The sequence below is a fragment of the Furipterus horrens genome, unplaced genomic scaffold, assembly GCF_987537825.1.
Source record: "Furipterus horrens unplaced genomic scaffold, mFurHor1.1.pri manual_scaffold_5, whole genome shotgun sequence".
NCBI classification, from domain to species: Eukaryota; Metazoa; Chordata; class Mammalia; order Chiroptera; family Furipteridae; genus Furipterus; species Furipterus horrens.
In genome coordinates this window covers 78,616,543-78,637,619 of record NW_028327175.1, presented here as the reverse complement: position 1 = coordinate 78,637,619, position 21,077 = coordinate 78,616,543, and the positions used below count along the sequence as shown (strand labels likewise).

The 21,077-nt window shown below is 39.2% G+C and overlaps 1 protein-coding gene across 2 annotated transcripts in view; it reads left to right on the top strand.

The window, feature by feature from the left end:
• Positions 1-21,077, top strand: part of MCC (MCC regulator of Wnt signaling pathway) — a 393,601-nt gene that overhangs the window by 25,252 nt on the left and 347,272 nt on the right. The window lies entirely within an intron of this gene.

Genomic DNA, 21,077 nt, shown 5'->3' with positions numbered 1-21,077 from the left:
AAGAGGAGGAAATGGTAATGGGAAAATTAACAGGAAAAGAGATATTAATTCAAATATTAGTTGAATAAAAAAACAAATAGTCACACCCAAATAGAGACTCCCTATGCCTCTTCCACTGAAGTTATCAGTATTGACAAAGGCCTCAGAGGATGTGTCAAATGCCTCAGGCTTAACTCTTTCCTGCCTCCACAGATTGTGAGGATTTCTCATTAAAAGAAGGTTCCCTTCATAAAAGATATTCCCAAAGTCCACCTGTAGCAATAATGAGAAGCTAGAAATAACTATCTACAAACACTTGGGAGGTTGTTATTTTTTCATTTAACATTTTTTATGGTTTAGATATAAAACTATCTGTTTTCATGCAAGGGACTCTTAGGCAACTTACTTTACTGCTTCAGTTGCTTTGCATTTCTTCTCAGCTTTTCTGAATATCATGTGAATGGAGCAAATGTTTATAAATCAGTTCCCCACCCTAGGATCTATAGTTCCTCTTTCTCTGTACCCAGAGACTACAACTAAGTATGTGCATGCGTGTTTTCCATAGTGATTCTGAGGAATTTTTTTTTTTAATGAATATGTCTGGGTCATCTAGTTCTATTTGGAACATTTTTCTGCCCTCCAAGTTTCAAATTATTGATCACCTTGGGCTAGCTAAAGTTGAAAGGTTCAGCAACAACACAGGTGTCTGAGGTAGCAGGACTGCTCCTCCACCTCAACCTGTCAGAGAATAACAAAATGTTTATAGCTCAGTTAAGATTTTTTGAGCACAGAATTCTGATTTTTTTCTAATTCAACATTTTTATTTTTCTGGAACTTTCTCTTGTACACATACATGCACACGCACACACACTGAGCTCTCAGCCTTGGTGTTGGTTGGACCTCTGAGCTTGCCCAAATCTTCTTAAGCAAGTTCTTTGGGAGAGGCTGGTATTGGGATGTTTGTTCTCAGGATGAGGGAGGGCCCATTAATCGATAACTCTCTCACAAAGTCAGTTCCACTTAGCTGATGTGGAAACCTTATCATCCTTCTAAGCATTTGATCTAGGTGAGTAAAGATCCCTCCAGTCAATTCATGTGCTGTAAGCATCTGAGAGTGAGATCTTATTAAACAAGTCGGGCCACTTTGGGTTTTGCCATTATCTGTGGGTAAGCACACCAGACACTTGCTGGTCAGGGAGTGGGGCTCGCTTCTTCATACAACTCCTCAAGACTTCTTTTCTAACTCCTTCTAATTGGGTCAGCAGCTTAGGTCCGAGGTCTTGTTATGCTGACCTACGCAAGCAACATATATTCTGGTCTCACACACCATTGCATTTTTAGCCATGGTGCTATGAAAGAACCCTTATTCATGTATACCTCAAATTGCATCATTTTTACATCTTGGAAGCAATATGACAGTCCCCTCCACAATTCATAGGTCCCTTGATGTTATAAAAGGACTTCATTTCCCCTGTTGTGATCTCCTGGGACCCAGCCATGAAGTTGAACCTCAAAGCCATTACAACCCAGTCTGTGCAACACACCCACAAATAACTTAGCCTTAGTCAGCCCTGGGTACAGTGCCCAGGCGTTAAGATTGGGATTCATTTCTGTAAGTTGGGTGGCAGGTTAATTTTTAATTTATCATCTTACTTATTCATTAATTTATATATGTCAAATATATTATGTTGTGTGTATCAAATACAACATCATTTAACCTTTTTCATTTTAAGAGTAGAGTTCTGGAATCTGACATTGAATTCTAATTTATTAGCTGTATGATTTTGGAGCAAGTTACTTAACCTTTCTTTGCCCCTTTTCTTCATTTCTAAAGTATATAAGGATAATTGGGCAAGTCCATACTCCTTTATTTGCATTTCTAAAATCCAGAAAGCTCTAAAACTCACAGCTTTTTCATAAGGTTGCTGGAAGCAAAACATGACCTGAACAGACCAGAGTCTATTTATAGTCTTTATTCCACTTAGTGTGATTATTCATATGTATGGCTGATTATATGTAATTATTGGTGATTATATGTGCATGATTATCAGTGCTGCCCCAAGTTCCTTTGGGGATGTTACATATATTCTGTAATACAGCATACCACCTTTCTAAACTGTAAAATCTTCTGAAATTCAAATCACATCTAACCCCAGGAGATTTGGAAAAGGGCCTTCAAACCTGTGCTTTCCACCTCAGAGCGCTGCTGTAGGATTGAATGTGGTAATCTATTGCAATTGCCTATCATGTACAATCATCCCTAGGCATCCAGGACCCCTGAGGATACCAAAACCTGAGGATTCTCAAGTCCCTAATATACAATATGACATAATATTCATGTATAACTATGCAGATCCTCCCATATACTTTAAATCATCTCTAGATTATTTATAATACCTAATACAGTGTGAATGTTATGTAAATAGTTTTTATACTGTATTGTTTAGGGAAAAATGACAAGAAAAGTCTGTATATGTTCAGTACAGACACAACCAGTCTTAGACCTAATAGTACATGTCAGCAACAGCATAACATTTTTTTCTTCAAATATTTTCAATCCTCTGTTGGTTGAAAGCATAGATACAGAACCCTCAGATATGGAGGGATGATTATAAATAGCTGTTATGGACCCCTGAAATACAACCTTATTCATTAAATAGTATTTATTGAATTCCTACCATGTGCCAAACTGAGTGGAGGGTGATGGTGGTGGGAAGACAGGATAAAAGATGTCACCTCTGCCTTCAAGGAGACTTGGTCTAGTGAACAACAGGCATACAGGGTGAGACAAGCTGAGTAAAGGGGCAGGTGGCCTTGTGGGCATGACTTGCTAAAGAGATCCGGACCTCTGGCATGTGGCATCAGCTGAGCCAAGTGATAGGCATGCAGACAAGTTTTCCAAGTATAGGAACAAGTATACAAAAGGGTGCGATTGCCATGCTTTAGGGGACTGCATGAAGTCATGTAGGACTGGATCCATGGCGGAGCCAGCAGAGAAGGCAAACAGGTGGGAAGGGAGCGTAACCTGAAATGCTCAGTGTGTCTAATGGAAGAGTTTGAGTTTTACTTTGGAGGTCACGAACACATAATGAAATCTTTGAGTATATGTGTGTGTACATTCTCGAGGTGTAATTGTTTATATCGGTTACTGTTTGTTTAATATTTTTCAGTCTATGACTCTGTGTGCATGACACATTATTTCCTCTCCCAGATTAATATTTTCTAATATATTCTGAGTAACACAATTGAAAAAAATATTTAAATAACTACCAAAATGTATATGTTAATTAATTCTCCCCACTATTTACACTTGATTTTTCAACCGATAAATTTTATAGGTAATAGAGTTCTTTAAATCTGTCCTTTTAGAGAAAATACAAAGCACTTCTAGCAATGCTGATGATGTAGGAACATCTCTTGAATTTACAAGCTCTAATCATTTTTGTTGATGATTCTATCTTTGAAGTCATTCGGCCAGGTTAAAACATTAAAATTTTTTAGCCCATCACTTACTCAAGGTTTTATCATGACTGATATTTAACTAGAAGAGTGACACCTGATTAAGGAAATAACCCATCTGCTTCAGTCCCTTGATCCTGCTACAAAATTTACTGAACTATATGAAAACAAAAACAAACAAAATAATCCATTTTAATAGGGAGGAATAGGAATGATTTTGGGTTTTTTTTTTTGTTGTTGTTGTTGTTGAATTTACTGGGATGACACTAGTTAATAAAATTGTATAGGTTTTAGGTAAACAATTATATAATGCACCATCTGTATATTATATTGTATGTTCTCCACTAGGGGGTTCTTTTTTAAAATAATCTTATTATATATATTATATATTTATTACTTTAATAATTTTTAAATCCCTGCTTCCTTGTCCCAGGGATCTTCTTTTCTGTGACCTTTTTCTTGTTATCCTGCCAGATCTACCTGTGGGGACACAGAAAACAATGGAAAGGCAGCTATAAAGTCCCTTATAAACCAGGCCTGCTTTCACAGAGGGGAGAAATACCAATCGTAATAGTTCAAAACCAGGAAGGGAATCCTCTTACCTGCCCTTGGGGGAGCAATATGAAAGCGTCACAGCCACCGCAGTCGGTGACTGCTTGGGAAGCACCAGCGACAACAGCTTAGACTGTGACACTCCATGGGGGGCTCTAGTTACTTCAAAAGATTTGTGAACATCTGAGAAAAAAGTGTCAACTTTAATTTTCACTTCTTTAGAATAGTTGTTCTATAGTATATTTTAGTGGTGGGACTGTGTGTGTGCGCGCGTGCACATGCATTCTAGGGACCAGGAGAAGTAGATGTGTTAGGTGGCTTAGGCCTGGTAGGAGATTCATGCCTTAAACAATCTCAGCTGTAACAATATCTCTGTCTAAGCAGAGGGTTTAATTGGCTAAATGTGCCTTCAATTTGGAAAATTGAACAAGGCTGTCAATCACACAACTTTCTACCCATGGTTTCTGCTACCACAGTGGCTCTTTGCCATTAACATTCATCAGCAAATGCCCATTATTCAGCCAATTATTTGTCACCTTTCTTGTTCTTAAAGTTTACATTGAGAACATTAACATTGGACAGAGTATTAAGTCACATTACAACCATTTATATATGGGCCTAGATTAATCTCTGCCTTCCAAGTAAATGACACATAAAGACAAAGTTGTAGTCACCTGAGGGCAAGTGGGGAATTATTTTCCTGTACTATGTGTGTGTCTGTACTGAAACTGTAACCCTAGACTTGAACATTAAAGAATGAGTAGAATAGTAGCATTCTCATTGATCTTTCTGAGTTCCAACTATACCCTTCTTGGTGTAATAGATTGTCTCCAAATGTAGCTGCCTACTATTCTTTCCATTCCTGTACATGCATATGACTTCTCCGTCAACATGTTGAATCTATTTTTCCTCCTTGAATCTAGTTGTCATGGCTTGCTTTGAATTCAATGGAAGTGACCTGGCAGTTTCCATGTTTGCCCTCATGGAAATCTTGCCATGTAGAGAAGTCTAGGCTATCCTGCTAGAGGGACCATGAGAAGAGTGGTCTTGGAGGATGAGAGGCCATGTAGGGGAACCAAGGTACTCTGCCAATGACCAACAATTACAGCCAAACATGAGGGTTAGGCCATCTTGGCTACCTTACCCCCAGTCAAGATGCCAGCTGGCTTCGTGGAACAGATGAACTGCCCAGCCAATCCACAGAACCATGAGCAGTTATAAATTGAGTTTTAAGCCACTAAATTTTGGGGCACTTTGTTACACAGCAATATATAACTGAAACACTTGGCGTGTGGCTTAGCCAGACGATTTCACTATTCCCAACCTCAGTTTTCTTAATCTGCAAAATGGGAATTATACAAACTGCCTCACAGTTTGTCATGGTGACCAGTAAGGTAATATAAGTAAATGTACTGTATACACTGTAAATTGAATTTAAAATTCTAGTTGATGATTTGTTATTCTTTCTTTATATCCTCTCAAAGAATCACTTGTTTTACCTTAGGGACTTTTGTTATAGTGCAGAGGAAAGGAAGGCTGCTGTAGGAGGTATACATGCAAAGAAATACCACTTCAGTCAGGGTATTTAAAACATTTTTCTTGGTGTTATTTTTCTCTGCATTTAGCCCTTTTTTTTTTTTTGACATTTGATCTGTATACATGTATATATGTGTTTATTTGAAAATATAGAAACATTTCAATGTTCGGTTGAGAAGTTCTCTAAATTATTTCATGTAGATCATATAAATGAAAGGGTGTGGACATGGAGCATATTCTCTTTTCTGCTTTTAAATATGGCACTGAAAATTGTTATCTCAGTATGGAGTTTTACATCCCTATAAAGCATGTAAAACAGTGTTTGGAACATAGTAAGTACTTACTATTAGCTATTGGTATTATAATAAAGGTATATTCCCATTCTATAATCTCTCCACTCACCACCATCACTTTCTTGAAGCTTTTCATAAACAGTTTGTCTTCATCTCAGGGGTCTGAAAAAGAGACGAAGGGTCTTGGGGTAAAGTATCTCATCAGGTATGGTCAGGAGTATGCCCCCAGGCAGAAATTCTTATTTTATCTCTTCAATTCCACTTGAGGAGGGCAAAATGTGTAGTGGTGTGTGCTGGCCTACATCATAGGAAGGAAATAAAAATATACAGTTGTGGAAAATGAAAGATGCATGAGAATATAAAAGGCAAATGGTGTGGGTCAGAGAGCAAATGGGGGGGCAATAAAAGGGGGATAGATGCTGTCCTCAGGAAGGGTGAATTACCACCTATAAGACCCTTCTGTTAATACATTTTAATGGTAAGAATGAAGACTATCACCCTCTTTCAGAATAGAAAGGTAAGTCTTTGTAAAAGTATTTCAGTAATGTGCGTTCTGCAGATGTTCTCAAAGATACTGATGGTGCACTGGAGAAGCATTCACTCTCAACAGTGACAATTTCTTGGGCATGTATGTACATGTGTACTGGGGAAGAGGGAGGAGACAGTTTAAGGGGAATATATTTTTAAATGCTTATGAAAAGAAATTTAAAATAAGCTTTAGAGAGAGTAGTGGAAACTGAACTACCTTACAAGCATTTCTTAATGTAGCATATGCTGTGAGAACATCTGTTAAATGGCCCCCAAAGCATGCTGGGTCCCATAAAGATTAGGATAAGCAAATGGTCCTAGCCCACATGCTTTATCTCCTGGGGTTCACACACATTTATGTTCATGATTCGGCTAGGATGGGGCACCGTATCAGCCATAGACAGTGGTATTTGCCAAAAGAACTGTCTCAAGCTTCCGGGTCCCCAGCAGGGCCAGGCCCACAGGTCACTCCACAACAGCCCTGGAGTACACCTTCACCTCCTGTCAGAGACCCTTCAGCAGCCTGAGCCCCTAAGTGGCCTCTGAGGATCCTAGGGGTCATTCTCTAGGCTTAAATTAATAAACAAATTCAAGGTAGCCTCTCACTAACAAGGTAACATTTAATATTATTTCTTCCCACCCAATATTTGATTTTAACTATGAACTTCTACTATAACCCAAGGAAGGAGTCTAGTGAAGGAATTTCATTCTTAGGGACTTGGGGAAGGATGTAAATAGGAAAAGACCCTACCAAGGTCCATAAAGTCATATCTTTAAAAATTCACTAAAATATTGGCAATATATTCTTCAGATTGTACACAATGAACTTGTATTCCTTTTATAAAGGATAAAGTAAGCTTTTTAAAATAGAAAACATCATGTTCCAAATGCAGCCATATATTCCACCTACACATGAGATCACACAGGACTGCCTCTCCAAACAAGGGTGGTCTTTTCTTCATGCCATGAGGGCTAAATTTTTCAAAGTTTCTAATCTGGTGATACATATATTTTTAAGTCATTATTTATTTGCCATGATTTGAAGATTCTGCTAGGATCAGTTTAGACAAATGTTACTAAAAAGGTAAATTCATGCCTAATTTTTGTCTTCCTCCACTTCATAACCCACATGTAGATTGTCCTGAGGCTGAGCACTCATGGGAGTCTCACCTCAGTTCCAGATCTGAGCACTGCTCTTCTCTTACTTCACTGCACCCTGCTTGCTTTCTTCAAAGAAGAAGAATCTCGACTAAGCTGACTCCCCATTTACCCCTGTGTCTTTAGATGAGACCCCACAGAAATCATCACAAGAAAGCGGGGGACTGGCCTCTGCTGAAGCAGCACCCAGCCAGCTCAGAGTACATACCTAGGGCACACTGTTGAATGAGCGAATGGATGAATGAACCTTCTCTCAGCTCTCAGTTATAATGTTGAATCCTGACCTCACTATATTGGCCTCATTCTTGTTCTTTCTTCCTTGCCCCAATCATCTTTTCTGCTTTTGATGTATACAGGAGGGCCTTTATTAGAATATTCTTTAGCCTTGTCTTTTTCAGGGCAAGTAATTTGTTTCTTTTAGTTTCTCTCATAAGCCCTATTTTCTAGCTTGTACAATTAGCTGACTTCTTCTCACTTAAATTCCTGGTGCTGAGGAATATCAAATTATCTTCCAGTAAGGATCTGCCCTGACCTGAGAGTAATTACACAGTTGATTAGTTCATGAGCCATTTGTGCTATCTTATTCTCAGTAAACAGACAAGCTGGCCCTCTGTAGGATTTTCCTGGTGACCATTAGAAATTGGGCCGGCACTAATGAGTGGTTGAATGTTAATAGTAAATCAGAGCAGCAGACAAAAATGTTAATATTACTGGTTACATGTAATATATGTGTCACAAAATGGATTAATTAAAAAATGAATCTATGTTGCAAGACTTCTTCATTAGGAATAAATTTATTTAGGAATAAGTCAAATATAAAATTAACAAGTACACAATGTTATGCCTTCATCTGTATACTTGCTTTGGAGACTTCTTTAAATACCACCACAGCCCCCCACACCCCTTTGTTTTTAGACAGCTTTCCTTCACTGTTAGCATTGAAATCTAAGGACTTTACAGTACCCTTCTTTAAGGTGACAATTTTGTAATTCCAGAGCAAAAAATATTAAAGAAGAAATTCTTAATATGGAAAAACAGCATACTTATTCCTATCAGTGCAAAGACTAAATTTTTAGAAAGGCTGAGTTTGTATGCATCACAGCTGAGGACAGTGCATCAAATCTGAAAAATAAAAAGCTTCAGGAGTCCTTGGACCTACAGCTGTCATTCTGTGTCGGTAGGGCCTATCTGTCTGGGGAAGTATTTATTAATTCCCTTTCACTTGAGGTCATTGCTGCCTTTCTTTGCTATTTAGGCTGTGTTCTTGTATCTGGCTTCACTTAAGTTTAATATTTAAACAAAATGTTTATCCTGGAAAGATTTTTCTGATGTGAAGCCAATTGTGTCTGCAATCATGGTATTTTCACGAGTTATGTGTCCTTATAAGACTCATAGCTCTTCCACATATGTTCTTCTTTCAAAGGTTATAAACCAAAAAGGAGAAGAAAGGAGAGTCAAGACTGACTGACTCCAATAATAGTGCAACACCCGCCCACCCTAGGAGTGCTCCATCTCTCAAAGAGAGGGCTCTAAACTTCAGCATAATTTAAAACTTTTGGAAGCTGTGAGTAGGCAAATGACAGAAACCGCTTATCGTAAGTTGTAATATGGGTTCCTTATTCTTTTTACAGTGGTGGTAAAAATTCACATTTCAGTTCTATTGTTTTTAAGGTAGTCTTCATTTCCCTTTTTATTCTTCCTATTCCCTTTTCCAGCTCCTTTCCATTCTCCCCCAAATAATGGCCAGATTCCAGCCCCACAGGACTCCTGAAGAAGGTCAACAAAGCCATAACTATTTGCTGGCTCTCTTCCAGCGATTGCCCCTGAATGAGGCAGCTGGCCCTCTGTCTCAAAATGCTCTCCCTCAGTGGGCCACCCCGTGGCATTTCCAGACACTGCTGGACTCTGGCACAAGCACAGAGGCCCCATGTGTTGAACAGTTTCAGAGGTAGTAACGTCTTCCATCTCTGAGAGAACAGATCTGGAGAGGGAGAATGTGGGGAGGATGTGTTTATTTGAATTCTAGCCAATTTAATAATAGTATCTCAAGTTTTTTTTTAAAAAAAGACGTATCTTTTTAAAAAAAATTTGGGGCAATGAGCCAACTGTAAAAGAACATCAAAATATATTCATAATGAACATGTGGGCTTCCTCATATGTCAAAGGAGGTGGTTGGGCTAGATATTTCTAAGACCTCTTCCAGCTGTAAATTCAGCTGTAGAAAAAAATCAAAGTGGTATCATAGTGTACACAGATACCTACACACTCCTGGGGAGAGAGATTTATTCAGAGTTGAGGAGAGGAGGGTGAGGAGAGGACCAGACCAGTTACTACAAATTGTAAGTATATCATATTCGCATGATTCTGTAGACCTGGTGCCTAGAACTCAATTCAGGACTCCGACAAAGAAGGCTGCCCCAGCCTTCCTGGAAAATTGGAGCTGGAAAGTGAGACTAGGGACCATACTCCAAAGTGAAGAGAGTTAAAGCACCTGGGCTGTACCTGAGATACTGATGTGTTATCATCCAGAGACTGAATGATTTAAGATTAAGTGACTGCACCATATCAAGGTAAGCACACAGCTCTGCCTTTTAGTGGCTCTGACCTTGAATAAGTTACTTTGAAAATCAGTTTCTTCATCTACAACAGCACTTCCTTTATAGGACTATTGTGGGGATAAATGATATAAAACAGTATAAATCCCATTTTACATTATTTTTGTTATTATTGTCAACTGATTTAAGGCCTTCAACCTAGAGAATTATAATAACTAAGTGTGCCATTAACCTCAAAGAGCTATAATGATTGATGAGCAAGAGAAGTCTTGTTATTAGCGTAACTAAAAGAGCCAGGAATCAGTAGTAACAATAAGAAAAGAAAAAGATGGCTTTTGAGTCCCAGTAATGAGACCTGGCCTAGTTTGGAAGTTCCAAACACCACCCTTCCCTTGGTTGTCCTCAACCTTTTATGGTCTAGCTGTGGACTGTACAATTGTAACCTAAATAAACCCAGGGTCCATAGAACCTGGTCTTGTTTCCCTTTTTCATTCCTTCAAGGAAACTCAATCCAGTAAATCTTGAAGGACATCACAAGAGATTCAATTAGTAACCTACAAATATAGGTTTAATAATCCCAATGTCTCTATATCTTTTACCTTGTACCTACCCAATATCTCCCTTCCTATCCCTCACTTTCAACTCTCTACTAAAACCCTTTTTAGGCCTTTAGGGTCTTTTGTTCTTTTTTTCCCCTCAACCCCTTTCCAGGGATGGGTAGACTATGCCCTGCCAGGCAGTTGTGGCCTATAACCTATAATTTTCAAGAAAAGAATGGTTTTTCTATTTTTAAGTGTACAAAAAAAGCGTGAGATTGAATCAGTTGATTAACTGTGGCCCCAGCCTAGGATTTTGCTTCCCTAGCTATCATCAGTGGCATGGGTCTCTAGCAGGAAATTTATGACCAACCATTGGATTTTGTTTCCCAGTTCCATCAGTTGTGTGGTAGTCCAGGGCACTGAACCACCTTCTGAGGGCACCTGCCCTGTTGTGTTCATCTCTATACCACCTGCAGCATTTTTCATACTATAAAGGTTTGTTCTTTGCTATCCATCTCTGCATGTTTTATTCAGATGCTTTTTTTCTGTCTACATGTACCTGTCTACATCTACTTCTACCCTTATTTCAAGGCCCCGTGTGTCTGATAACCTCCTTGAAACCCTCTGTCTACCTCTGGTTAGCCACCATAAATGCACTCAACATGCCTTTGCGATCAGGTCTAGGACTTGATTGAAACTTTACTCCGAGCCTGCTATTGACCACCAGTCTTGCTCCCCCTCCCACTTTGGCCTGCCTAACTGATCAGTAACCCAGGCTCTGTATGACTTTTCCAGATTGAACCTTGGTTTCCACTTTTCCATCTGATTCCTTGTTTTGTTTTATCTTAATCCTGGTTTTTACTTGTTTTCTTAGCTCAGATCTTGGCCCTACATTGTAGAATGTCTACCTTGAGTGATCCTGAGCCTCTAAAGATTATGTTCCTGGTACCTGTTCTTTGGTTTCAGGAACTGTGGTCTTAGAAGACACTGCCCCCATACCCTGCCATGGTGACCTCCTAACCAGAAGCTCTTACACCTTCCTGGGCAACCCCAGTCTCTGATTTTTCTTTCTTCTATCCTATAAGATGTAGGAAATTTAACACAAAATTAACACTACTGCACCTATTTAATATTTTAATATTATAACATCTGTGTATATTCTAGTGATTTCCTCCAACTAAATATAAAAATTTCTTGAAAGGTGGGACCATATAATTTTTTAGCTTCTCCACAGTGTTGAGAAAAGTGTTCCATAGATATTTGAAACTGATTTGTTTATAGGGCCCCTTGTAGAATGTTCTAAGGTAGATCTGTATTATACTGAATGTCATTTTGTACATAACTTGGGCTCAATATTGTAGAATGTCTCTGCTTTATGCATTATGACATATTGCAATCCCAGGATAATAAGAGGTGATATACATCCCTACTTCACAGATGATATTCAGGAAAGAAAGTAAGTTACTTTCTAAAAGCCATTTTGGAACTCCATTTCTGGTGTTCCTAACCTGTCTCAGCCCTGTGCCTCACCATATGGCAGATGGAGCTCTTGAGAACACAGATATAGAATCACAAAGTTTTAGATGTGGAAAGGATCTTCAGAATTTGTAGTGAAAACATGCTTTTTCCCCTACAAATCAGGAAACTTATTTTGTGGAGGGAGGAGAGGTATGGTCACTTGCTTGATTTCACAAAATAAGCTGTCAGAGCCCTGCCACCAGGAGTCAGGTCTCCTTTTATACATTCCACATAAGAAAACTATTTTCCTTCCCAAATCCTCAGAGTTCTGCTTGCTCTGCCACTAGATCTTGGAGACTGGATGCTGATAGCTTCATCATGGCTTTTAGGATGGGATGGTTTCCAAGGAGAATCCCATGAGTCACTGAAGGAGCAGACATGTGTGGTGAAGAAGCAAAAGTTGAGAGCTTCCTGACCCTCACCCCCACCAAAATTCACAGAATATACTTACTTACTCTATACCCAAGAACAACCTAATCAATAATAAAATGCCTTAGGACTCTAGAAGAGCTCCATTACCTGGAAAGTAGATAAGGAGCTCTTTGCACTGAAAGCATCTGAAGAATCAAAGGAGGACAAAAGGTGGGGAAGTGGGGTGATGAAGAGTTGATTTTAGCCCTGGCTGCTGTGGCTCAGTGGATTGAGCGTCGGCCTGTGAGCCAAGTGTCTCTGGTTCAATTCCTAGTCAAGGCACATTACTAGGTTGGGGGCGCAAGTGAGAGGCAACCACACAATAATGAAAAATAAAAAGAGTTAATTTTAGAAGTATGGCTCAAGGAATTTAGCACAAAAACAATTATCATCTGAGTGCTGCACTATTTTGCTTTATCCACTACTGTTTAGTATGTAAATGCCTATGTGTGAGTGTGTGTGTCTCATCTATTGCCCAGATTTTTGTGAAGTGCAAGTATTTAATCACCGCATCAGTTTAGGATTTTAGTTGTGATGTTCCTACATAATCCCCAGTAATTATTTGTCTTTCTGAGTGAATCCCTCATACCTCACTGTCTTTATCCTTCGACTACACAGAACACGGAAAGCATACGGGAGTAATAAAGGAAAATGTTTTTTCTCCCCTTCTCCCTTTCTGTGCCACAGCCAGTCAATTCAGTCAGTGTTTATTTAGCACGCGGCTGTGTGTGGGGCTCCGCACCAAGGGCAGCCAGAGGACACACAGATGAGAAAGCCCAGTTTGCAAGAAGCTGTCTTCCTTGACTCTCTCTTGTGTTTGCTTCTGCTTGTCTTTCCCTGTTTCCTCTGTAAGATAACAACATTGGGACCAAAATAAAAGTGTTGTAGCTATTTTATTCCCAAGGGTAAACATAACACTAGATGTTTGTCATTGTAGACAGCAATAAAGATAAACTTTTAAAGAAGATTTGAAAAATATTTTTAAATCATTAAGCTGACAGAAATGCTGGAAATCTTTTACCCCATATGTGCTTCTTTTAGTATTATCTTAGATCCTCAGGAATAGCATAGAGACTGGAGAAAATAGAAGGAAAGAAAAGAAGCAATTAAAGCTGACTTAGTCTCCAGTTTATTTGATTTTGATTTTCTCATCTCTCCCTCTCGTTCAAATTTTGTATTGGTAACATTTGAAAGTGAGTACAGTAGTCCCTTTCTACATCACGGTTCACTTATCACAGCCTCACTGTATCGCGGGATTTTTAAAAATATTATATTTAATTATTTATCACAGATTATTCACTATATTGCAGGATTTTGCGGTACTGTATACATATGTTGTTAAAGTTACATAGGTTTAAGAGTGTAGAATATGTTTAAGAACATAAGTGGTGTTTATAAAAGTGTGGAAAAGTTTAATAAGGGAGCGGGAAAGGTTAATAAGGGACTGGGAATGGTTTATAAGTGTGTGGGAAGGGTTTATAAAGCCTTAAAATATATATAAATACTAAAATAAATGTGAGGTTCCTACTTTGTGAATTTTCACCTATCGCAGGAGGGTCTAGAACATAATACCCGCAATAAGTGAGGGAATACTGTACTTGGAAATTTTATTTCCAGTTCTTACTCTTCTGTATTCTTGATCCTTCTCCTTGTAATTGATATTGCAGCTCATTACTCTCTATCACCCTCCCCAGAATAAAACTTGGTAAAGAAAAGATTTTATTTTTCTTTTCTATTTGTATACTTTTTACTTAAAGGCTAATATCAAATTCATCAGTTAATACTGGAAGCAATAAAAAATAATTATTAAGCATTAACTTTTGATTTCTACAGACTGGTTTTTACTCTGTTACTAGACACATGATCTTGGGTAAGTTAGTTAACCTATATGAGTCTCAGTTACTTCATTTATAAAATGAGACTACTAATAGTACCAACCTTGTTAGGTATGCTATTTATTAATGTGTTTAGTTCTTATAACCCAATGGAATAGATATTACTGTTATTCCCATTTTATAGATAGGATATTGAGGAAAAGTCAGTATTAGTAACTTGCCTGCCTCTGGTCACATGATAAATACGTGCTAGAGGTGAGCTTAGAACCCAGGCATTCCAACTCCAGAGTCTACATTCTCAACTACTAAGTTGTTGCTTCAAGGTGTATCCCTTTAAGGGCACATCCTCATGGCCTGTTGCAGGTGGAGGTAAGAAGAATTCAGTCAGTGCCCAGGTGTCTTTGAAGAGCACCTCTGTCTCCAGCTTCCTAGTGCCTCAGAAAACCCTTCATCCACTGTTATGAGTTGAATTATATGCCCCCCAGGTTTGTATATTGAAGTTCTAACTCAACACCTCAGAATGTGATCTTATTTGGAAATAGGGTCATTGCAGATATAATTATTTAAGATGAAATTATAATGGAGTTGCATGAGCACCTGTTCCAATATGACTGGTGCCCTTAAAATGGGGACATTTGGGCACAGACAAGCTTACAGGGAGACTGCCGTGTGAAGATTAAAAACTGTGCTACCACAAGCCAAGTAGGTACCAGAAGCTATAAGAGAGGCTGGGAACTATCCTCTAGTGTGTCCAGCGGTAGCAAGGTTCTGCCGACACCTTGATCTCAGACTTCAAGCCTCCAGAACTGTAAGACAATACATTTCCATTGTTTCGGCCACGCAGTTTGTGGTACTTTGTTATGGCAGCCCTAGCAAACACCAACCATAAGCAACTAGCCTGGTTAGGCCCTTACCATGGATCAGTGAGTCTTCATTTCATCTCTTTTTAACTCTCTATCTTAATCCCCTGGATTGTTTTCCCCAATTCTTTCACTGCCTCAAGCCCCACCGTTCCTTCCTCCTGCACTTTCTATTCTACTGAGGCCTTACTGCTTCTGAGGAGACCTTTCACTTCCCTCCTCCTCCTCTCCTTCCTCTAGTTCCTTTCTTCCTCAGACTGCTGCTCTTCCTACCATACACATTTTAACTTTTGACAGGCTTGGTCGGTCCTTCTCCTTCTTTTCTCTCTTCATGTGTTCTTCTCAGTGTTCATATTCATTTTCATAATTTCAAGTATAAGCCCTGCACTCTTAACTCTGAAGCTTATTCATGTAACCCAACTTCTCTCCAGAGCCCATGGTCCTCATTTACAACTGCTTGATGACCAATTCCACTTGCAGTTTCTTCTATCCCAACCATCCTCTAAACTAAGCAAGTCATCTGACCCCTGTACCAGCTTCTTCTCTCTTCTCTTCTTTGCAGAGTCAGCCAAACCCCAAAACTTCCTTTCTTTTCCAGGCCTTCCTCCAAACGCAGTCACAATGGCATGTTGATTCTTTCCTTGCAGGGCCTCTCACTCCCATACATGCTCCCTGATTCCACTAGGCCGTTTCAAATCCTCCTCCTGAACAACTGCAGTAGCTTTCAGCTTGCATTTTGTATGCAATCAGAGTCATCTTCTCACATGTTCACGTCACTACCTTACCAGCATAATTTTGGCATCCCAGTCTCCCCTTTACTACAGCCAAGCTTACCTCCATATTGTCCCTCAAAAGAACTAAGGGAGACCAGTAATCCATACAGGCAGAGCTTTCCTCGGTACCATCCCTAAATGGAAACTTCTTGGTCTGAAACTAGGTCATTCCATCAGAGGTGACCTGGCTCAGCTGAGCTAATTCATGTTAACAAAACTCATGAAAGGCACAGCATCTGTTATGATTGCATTTCATATCTGAGTATACATAGATGTGGCCTTGATTGAGTTTTAGTGTTTCCCTAACACAAGGTATATTACTTCTGTAGATTGATAACCCCATTCATAGTGTTGGTATCTTTGTTCATTTGTTTATATGTTTGCTAATTTACCTCTCAGCTTCCTTATCTCAAAATTCTAAGGGCTCCTTAGTATATGGAACTCCCTCAGAATTTTTCTGAATAGATTTTAGGCCACAACTCAGCAGCCTCTGAAACCCTGAACAGAACAACATCAGCTGGTCCAGCCAGGACCAGAAAATAATAATGTACCTCATTCTTAAGTTAATAGCACTGACACTGAATGAAAAAAATAAAAAATAAAAAAAGCTGAAGAAATTTTAAGAAAAAGGGAAGCAGAGCTAAAAAGAAAAACAAGTCATGCATTTGTGAGAAGAAGTACAGTGCTATAGTTTACTGACATTACATATCCCCTCACTCCCTATATTAGGCAGCTTGGGCGGACTGATAATGGTTTTCACCATAACAAAATGCCATAGACTGACTAGCTTAAACCACAGATATTTACTTTCTCACAGTTCTGGAGGCTGGGAAGTCCATCAAGGTGCCAGCCAATTTGGTTTCTGGTGAGAGCTCTCTTCCAGGCTTACAGGCAGCCACCTTCTTGCTGTGCCCTCACACAGCAAGAAAGAAATGTCTCTCTTCCTCTTCTTAGAAGGCCAGTGTCCTATCAGATTAGGGCCCCACCTTTATGGCCTCATTAAACCTTAATTACCTCTTAAGGACCCTATTTCCACATATAGTTTACATTGGGGGTCAGGGCTTCAGCATATGAATTTGGAAGAGGGGCACAATTCAGTCTATAGCATGCCCCCTCTCAGAAATGTATACATAAAGTTTTTTTCCCCATTGCTTTAGTAAAGGAGAGCTGATGGTGAAATACTTAGATATAATGTGATTATAGATACAATAAGTTCTGATCCACCATAACTAACTGATAGGTTTAGGTTATTAGGCTGGCAAGCAATTCAGTCTGATATCTTCTTGTTGTTTTAAGACAAGTAACTGTAGGGGTTTCAAAGCTGGGAGGCCTAAATTTTATTTAATATCTTTTGGACTAGGAGGAATTGAATGCTTAATCTAGAAAGTTCAACTGTGTTTGGTTGAAATTAATTTACTTCTTTACATAAAGCTGAACTGTGTAGATGAGGTTCCCCTTTAGTCTTTCACTGAGTTTCAGTTGTTTCATATGGGGGTGTCTTAAGGCCGGTTACCCAGGAAACAGACTCAGATGGAGCTTTGGGTGCAGAAGTTTTGTTGGGGAGCACTCTTGAGATCAACACCTCTGAAGGATTTGGAAAAAGCAGGATAAGGTAGATGGAGAAGTTGACCTGTGATGCATTCTAAGAGATGTCTCAGCTGATCTTAAGGGAAGCTCTGGAAGTAAGATAGCCCTTAAACATATCCAAGAATTGAGGAAACGGGGCCAGGCCTTTGTACTCTCTCATCAGCCAGTCGTTAGATATTGGCTGCCTCTGAAAGGGGCACAACTCTGGGTAAGGCGGCTTGCTTATGCAGAGGGCAATTCCCAGAAAGGAACTTGGTCATGAGCCTTTAGTAGGTAATGCTTCCCACAGCTTCAGTCTACACCTGGTGCCACATCACTGCATCCACTACATGGGATCAGGGCTGGGGCCAAGGAGCCATTAATTACCCATCAAAATCTGTTGACATTCCTTTACTTGGGATTTGTTTTTTTTCTTTTTTTTCTGTGGTTAAAGATCATCCTTGTGCTAGAGGCTAAATATTTTGTACGTAGGAGTCCTCTGAAAATGCTGGGTGTGAACAGCTAAGACTAGTAATTAATTGTAAAACTAAAATGCACAATATTTCCAGTCATGTCATTACCGGCATAAAAGAAGGAGGAACTAGAGCCAGTTGTACACTTAATTGAAAATTACTGATAGGTGATGTGATGAGAAATAAGTTTGAGACAAGCCGGGACATTTGGCAGAGCTGATTTCTACAGAGGCACATGTAGTTTCTGTAACCTTCCTGGACATTTTTTTTCTGAGATTGTCTATGTTCATTCGCTGGAATTAGCAGAAGAGTTATGAACATGAAATACGGTTCACTGCTATATGTGTTCCTTAACACTTGACTGTTAATTAGTATGGTTAGGTTTAATGAACTCATTTAATAACAATATTCCCTGCTGAGAATTTTATTAAGTACTAAATTCTTAAATTTAATAATGCAAAAACATTTGTAGAGTGTTAATAATGGTTGCAGGACTTTCAGACAGTAAAACACTAGAAGGTTAAGTGTAATAGATTAATTAAATAAGAAAGCAAAAACTACTCTTCAAAGTCACTCCATAATGATATTCACTTTGTTTTAATAAATAAAGCAAGCCATCTCAAGAGCCATTTGTGTGTATTACTTTAAAAACAGCATTCAAAGCTAGCAAATTTACATCACAGGAAACACAAACACAGCAAAATATTCTGCTTGGCAAACAATTTTGTTTTCCGGACTGATCCATTAAATTGAATAACTTGATTTCTTACAAAATGTCAACAATATGTTTCTTTCACATAGAGAAATCAGTGGGAACTCTCCAATCAACTCCTGAACAGTAGCAGCTTGTATCAGCAGTGATCCACATAAGCATTTGGAAAACGTTTTTAATTGCTTTAATTGCAATTTAGGGAAATGGCACAAATTTCTTATTACAGCTTTTTCTAAGTAAGCAATTTATTTAAATTGGATAAAAAATTTTTAACTGGTTGTAAATATTCTTTATGTGATATAGTCAAAATTATTTTTAGCAAATTTTCAGGACAATAAATGTGTTTTGTAACTGATTTTCCTAATGAATTGTTTGGATCTGGTGAAGGTGTGTCCCTCAGTTTTCACATCTATCTATACAAGAGGGATAGAAAAAACACCAATTAGGATGCAATAAGGCAATGTGTAATTAAGTATACACATTTTGAGTTCTCCAGAGTCCTCAAAGGCAATTTTATCAGAGGATGAGTTTTGTGGATTTTGTTTGTGGAGAGGTAATTACTCCAAACAGGAGTCTGGGAGCAAAATAATGAACTTGTTTCCCACTCGCAGTGGATTATAGAGGAGTAACTTTTGAGTTTTTGAAAAATTTTTATTGTTAGTTTATTACAGTTGCCCCAATATTTCCCCCTCTGCCCTCCTCCACCCAGCCCACCCCCTGCTCCCGCAGTCAATCCCACACCATTGTCCATATCCATGGATCATACATACATGTTCTTTGACTAGTCCCTTCTCCTTCTTTCCCCTGTTATCCCCTCCCCCACCCCCGGATGCTGTCCATCTGTTCCATGTTGCCATGCCTCTGGTTTTATTTTGCTCATTAGTTGATTTTGTTCATTAGATTCCTCTTACATATGAAATCCGATGGTATTTGTCTTTCACCTACTGGCTTATTTCTCTTGGCATAATATTCTCCAGTTCCTGAAATATTTTTAAAAACCTAGAAGTTGTGATTTTCAATAAAATCCATCCCATCACATTGGGAAGGCACATCAGTTAGGCATGTATTTAGTTATTTTATTTCAGGCATCAAGAATTCTGGGGTAAATGGCTTGATGATGCCTTCAGTGAACCTTTTTCTTTTTCTTTTTTCCATCTGTATGCCCTGCCATTCTTAGAATGCTTGCTGCCTCAGGGTTGCAAGACACTCTTCCCATGCAAGTGTCACTGGATTTCCAGGCACCATATTCCAAGCATGAAGAAAATAGAAAAAGAAAAGTAGGAAGTGGTGGCACCTATATCAAGAAAGAAAAGCTTTCCCAGGAACTCCCAATATTTGTTTTATTGGCTGCGTATTATTTCACTGTATTGATGTAGCACAATTTAACTAGTCCTGGGATAGATTTCATGGGGCTGTTATGGTACCCATTTGGGGAATAAGAAACATCTTACAAAAAGAGAATGACCTTCATTTTCAGATCTTATAACTGATGTTGACTTAGTGTTTGCCAGGCTGCCCAGGTTTCTAGTTTTCCTTCCCTCGTTGCCCTCGTCTTCCAGGCTCAGGCTGATCCTAACATTTAGCCCGGGTAAGAGGGAGCTCCAAGCACTCAGGGCCTCAGCAGCTGCTCACATTGGCTGCCAGACAGGTTCCAGCCCGGTGTCCCAGTTCTGATACCCCAGTCCACACAATGCATTGTTTCCTGGGCCTGACTCCTTGCCTTGGAAACCTACCAGCCCTTCGTCCCTGGAGGACCTGCCTTGCCTAGTTCTTATTTGCTTCCCTGTAGGGAGGGAAATGCCATCTTTGAGCTTCTGCCTAATGGCTGGGGTTTGCTGACAACTCACTGAATGACACCTCAAGCTTTAGAGCATTGCCAGCTCCCATGACACTAGATCCCTGGCCTGGCCGCTACCTGCCAGTCCACCACCACCACCACCACACATGAGCACACTCGCATGTGTGTGTTTCGTCTAAGTTACAGATGGTTTTAAAAATCAGATATTCAAGATGCATAATGAAAAACAGAACTCTTCTGTCCACCCTTCCCTTCATCTAAATCTTTTCTGTGTAACCCTTAACCACTTTTAGCTGTTTCTTCTTGTTTGCCTCCATAACTTATAACTTGCTATATCACTGTTTCTTTCATTTTACTTCAACTGTAGATATTATATATTGATTTTTCTACAAAAGAATATGTGGATTTAGTGGCCCTCCCCAAATACACATCCACTTCCTGTGTACCTACTGTCCTAATCATAATTTTTTTTTTTTTTACTATTGAGAGCCATGCATTGTGCTTTGATTCACACTTTTTCCTGAGATAAAGG